Source organism: Anneissia japonica, unplaced genomic scaffold (assembly GCF_011630105.1).
Source record: "Anneissia japonica isolate Jap-2015-1 unplaced genomic scaffold, ASM1163010v1 scaffold4988_len2956909_cov206, whole genome shotgun sequence".
NCBI lineage: Eukaryota > Metazoa > Echinodermata > Crinoidea > Comatulida > Comatulidae > Anneissia > Anneissia japonica.
Window position 1 is genome coordinate 2432558 of NW_022696345.1, and position 5767 is coordinate 2438324.

Here is a 5767-nt window from a genome sequence, read left to right on the forward strand (position 1 = left end):
TTGTTGATGATATTCATGCATTTATTAGTTATTTGATATTTGCAAGTGTATAAGTCGTTATTTAATGCTCTAAACATCTGTTGCTACAAACAATGAACTGTCATATTAACTAGCTATAGTATTAACATTACAATTATCATTTTGCGTTCCAATAATTTTAAACTTTGTTTTAATACTGGAATATTATTAACGTATTATGTTTTTCATTGTTTGTTGAAGAAATTCATGAATAATATATCAAAAGTCATTTGATATTTGCATTCTAGTGTAGAAGTGGTTATTGTATGAATACCAACCATTTGTTGTTACAAAGAGTGAACTGTATATTAAATAACTATATTATTACAATTACAATAGCATTCTAATAACCTTAAAATGTGTTTAATATTGGAATATTATTAAAATATCTTTTTCATTGTTTGTTGATGATATTCATGAATTTATTAAATACTTAATTGATATTTGCATTCTAGTGCAGAAATGATTAATGAATGAATTCAACCGTCTGTTGTTAGAGACAGCGACCTCTATATTATATTATTTCCATTACAATAATTTTTAACTTTGTTTTAATATTGGAATACTATTAAATTTGTTTTTCTTTGTTGATTATATCATGCATTTATTAAATAGTTATTTTACATTTTCATTCTATATGAATTCGTGGTGCCACAGTTTCTGTATAACAGTCAGCTACCTTCAGCTGATAAGCGATTTACACTGTAATTCGCTCCGAGTTCAGCTCTGAAACCTGTCGTCTATTTTTTGAACAGTCATATCTCAGCCAATTCTTGATGGATTTCTTTGTTCCCTTCGGAATTTGAAAAGAAAATTCTTTCTGATTGGTAATATGTGTATTTCATTCTCTAAAAACCTCTCTGTCACTTTCCAATTTTCGAAATGCGCTATGCCTCCCGCTACCAGCGTAAAGAAATAGTTTTGTGGCATTTTTACAGCTTTGATGGGATTCAAAATACCATTATCATTTTACTATTATTATCATTAAAAATGTTTGTCATTTTTTTTAATGTGTTGTTAAATGTCTTGGACACATCAATCACAAGCTATGCTTTTAGGAATTGGGCCCCCTACAATACTTATGTTATTTATTTGTTACATTTCAAAGAAGATTGTAATTTATTTTATTTTATTTTATTTATTTATTTTATTTCAATCGTCCAACAGGAACTCTTCGTTCGCCCTTACAGGCGAAAATTGAAATTATAATAGAAAATATTAAAATAGAAAATATAATAAATCAGTACAATAAATTCACAAGACATAAAAAATAAAATTATTATTATTATTATTTATATGATTATAATTATTATTGCAGTATTTACAAATAAAATGTATAAATTACAAAAATGTATTTACGTTTACGTTTTTTGAAGGAAATAAATGTGAATTGAATTGAAATGAATTACGGTTCTTGGTAATCGAAAACGTTTTTGTTTCCCTCCGATAAAGAAAGCTAAACATTGACAGGTTCTTTTCATATAAAACTCATCCCCATTGATTAAAAAAAAGACCTCTGTCAAAATACTAATTTCCATATTGAGGGAGATTTAACACAGCGCATCAAGCCTGATAATGCGGCATAGCCTTTTACAGTGAAGCCTTGAAGTTGTTTCGCTAGCGGCATTTAAGTACTTCTGTACGTATTTCATATTCATCTTTTATATGCTTATTAAATAACGTATTGTTACTGAAAGTTTTTTTTACGGTGGCTTTTTAATTCAATTCAAGTAATATTTATTTCACTTTTATCTGCAGTAGGCCTATGTGTGATAATTTATAATGATAAGAGAATATAAGTACATGAAAATTATCGTTTCGTGAAAAAGGAACTCTGCGAATAAGAATGCTTTTAGCCCTATATGAAATAATAAAACTTAGAAAATGACATTAAGGACCTACTGTAAGTTAAATTTTCACCAATATAATTAGGCATCAATTAGAAATAAAGTGAATGTATTATGTAGAAGTGGTTGATAAAAGATTATTACAAAATAGGCCTATACAGATATTTATACATCGAACCATCTCATATTCGTAAACCCTCATACCGCTCATTTAATTTTATATTTAAAGGAACAATTGTTTTTACCATTTTTAAACTCATCCGATAATGTTCCACACCCTTGACGCCGCTGTAAGAAAAACATTTTTGTCCGACGTTTGCCCTTTTGAAATCAATGACAAATTTGTGTTTGCCTATTTCTTGTATTGTGGTTATGGTGGGATTCAAAGGTATGGAAAAATCATCGAATGAGTCTGGTGATTTTCCTTTGTGATTTTAAGTTAAAATATTCTGTTCATATAGGCCTAAGTCTATCGGCAAAGCCGATGTTATCAATTGCATAGGCTTAGTTATTTATTTATTTTTTTATTTACAAACATATTTTACATGGATAACATTTTCATTAAAAAAATATGTTCTAACAAATGGTCCATGAATTAAATATAAAGCAAACAATTTACAAATAAAGAAGTATTTTTGGATTTTTTTTTTAATATTTGAATGAATTTAAACAAATTTGAAATACATTATAATTGAATTTGAAAATACATAGAAGAATATAATTATTTTACGAAAAGTAGGCCTATGGTTTAATTTTAAAATTTAATATGAATGTATACAGTATATATTTTAATTTATAAAAAGGACAAATACACAATTAGATTTGATTATAATAATTATATTTTTTTTACCTTGAGTACGATTATATTTTCAATTCTTAGAGTCAATTCAAATTGTTCTTTGTTTCATAGTTAAGCCTATCAATCAATCAAGATCAAAGTGAAAGTCCACTCTTTACATTGAAGTATATGTGTTATTGCACAGATACACACATCTCTGGTTGTATAAGAACTTTACTTCAGACCAATGGCAACATCTTAATTAGGATAAAACCACATCCTCTACCAAACAGAGATACATTATGCTGTTTGTTACTTATGGAACCGATACCACGCCCATTTCATCTTATACATATTGTGTATAGTATATTGAATAAATTAGTCATTTGTTAAGTACCATACAGAGGAGTTGTGTGGTTGTATGTTCCTTCTGTGTGTATTTCAACTTACTTATACTTATTCAACAACATACCTGTTTGAACCTACCAATATCCTACAAAATAAAATATATTTAATAGTTTTGTTGCAATAAAAAGAGGCTTTGAATGGTAACGGATATGAACATTACAAATTATGCGAAGTGCCTTTGAAGTATATGAATTCTGTTAAGATTAGTTTTATTTCCCGAGCCCCATATTGATAACCATAAGTAAGAATAATGTGTGATTTATAAATGATGAGAAGTAGGTCTACCTAATAAGGTAGAACAGCTTTTAAAATGTTCATAGCACCAATAATTTTATAATTTACTTGCAATTGTATTTTCATTGCTTAAGTTAAATTTTTCATCTATGATGACACCCAGGAACATGTTCAACTCTTTCAAGAATATCATCAAGAATAAATGCATCACTATACTAAGATGTGTATAAGAGACAGATATATATAATGAACATTATATAATAGTATATAAATAAATCAATTATTGCTAATTGAATTAGAATGCGAATTTTTAAATTTTTAAAGGATTCATTTTATTGGGAAAAAGGCTACAGTGTACATAAATACCATTATTTTTTCAGCACAGGTGCCATTGCGTAACAGGGCGGAGCTTGTAATCTCAGGTTATCTTCGTTGATGTTAGCTTTCTAGTGTTATTTACGGTGGCAGATTTAGAGGGGCGTAATGGGCGTACGCCGGTCCCTTTCTTTTTCTTTATTTTTTTGTAAACATCTTTTTTGTAAAACTTATCATAATTACCATGCTAAATAGTAAAATCAATCAAAATAAAAACTCAAATCAATGAAGGTGCTAAGGTAAAATCACCACCTTGCACCCGTCATGCAATAAAAATCTACGATTAGGAGTAACAAGAGGACAAGGATAGTTAAAACGTTTCATAAAAAACCAACAGAATTTTGCTTTTTGCTCTCTCTTTTCATTATGTGAATGTATTTATGTATGCAAATTCATCATACATTTAATACCCATCAAAGTGTTGATGGATTTCATGTACACTGTCAACTGACTGTCAGTGTCACCGGGCGCCCTCTTTTACTTACTTACAATCAAAGATCTTGCCAAAGATCTTACTAACCAGGGTTGCCATTTGGCCTTTTTGACGGCCAGATTCCTCAAATTTGGCCGTATAAAAATTTGCCTGGCCGTAACGTTTGAAAAGTCACAGCCAAAATATATTTGGCCGAATTTGGCCGAATTTTTAAAAAGTTCACATTTTTTCAATATAGGCCTAATATAACGTAGACTTGTTTTGGATATGTTGTTTTTGTTAGCTTAAATTCTATATTTGATTCTAATCATGTACCTTCGTTTGTACTTGTACTAAACGCTTAATCTTGGCCTGTTACCCGGACCCCTTTAGCCGATTGGATGCCGAGAGTTTATTTAAAAGATAACAGTTACATTTAATAATTTAAATTGTTCGGATGAAATATTATTATTTTATATGAAGTTCATCCTCGTTTATGCTTTATGAAGACAGTTCAATGCAAGTTTGTACCATATATTGTGTGTGTTTGCATATGTTCCATCCTGGTGGAGGTTCTATCTCTTTGGAATATCTTTTGAATATAAATTAAATACTGTACTTTAATTAATTTATTATTGCCTACTTGAATTGTATAGGCCTAGGTGCTACAGTGTTCTTTATGTAGAACTCGATGTGATCTTTCGGGTCCGATGGCACCTCCAATTTCAAGCAAGCGTTGTGCCAGAGACTTCTTCGAAGTTACTCTAGAGTTAGGTTGTATATGAGAATGAAGAAGATAATTGTGATAGCAAAATTGATTTATTGCTTTAAGTACTGCGACAATAACATTCAGAGTCGAATTTAGAAAGTTTAGATAAAGTATTTATTAAAGTTTTCATAGGTTTGTTTTAACGCCAGTTTGTGTTACACCTAACTATAACTTAATTCACCGCAAATTTGCCAATAACAGGCCCTTAAATTGTTTACTCTAGCATAGTTACCAACCTGAGAGATTTGAAATGCGTGAGTGACTACACCATTTGGCTGAGGGGGGGGGGGATGGGGTCCAGAGGCGGAGCTCAGCTGAGGTCGAGGGGGTGTGGCCCCAGGCTCTCCGACGATCTGAGCGTTGAAGCTGTTTTAAAACGAATTCAGGGAGTGTGTCTTGACAATAACGGTGACATAAGCAAAAATATTTTTAGTTTCAATGTAATTAAGCACCCGAACTATGTTGACCTAAACATTTCACTGACAAAAAAATTTTATTAGTCAGTTAAATAAATATTCACATAAATATTAAGTACTCCCAAATGACTCATTTACTGGTACTTGTAGCCGTCTGATTTCAGACATTCGGCAGCCATTGACTTTATGTTGGCGTTAAAAGAATGAGGGACATGTACAAACAATTTCCAAACACAACAGATATGGAAAACTAAATGCTATTTACAAAATATTCTATTTAATGCTTATGGGTGAAACTTTCTTTGATAAATTGGCTTCTATTCAGTTGAATTTTTTCTGCATGATTATCTATATAAGGACCTATAATTTTAAATAAAACCAGTTTCTTTTAATTTTAAATACATTTCCCCTGAATTCGTGATAATTCGTTATCACGCATAGATTTGTGCTAAATGCGTGACAAATTATGGATCACGCATGTGTTTCTGCAAAATGTGTGTTTCATCCAAA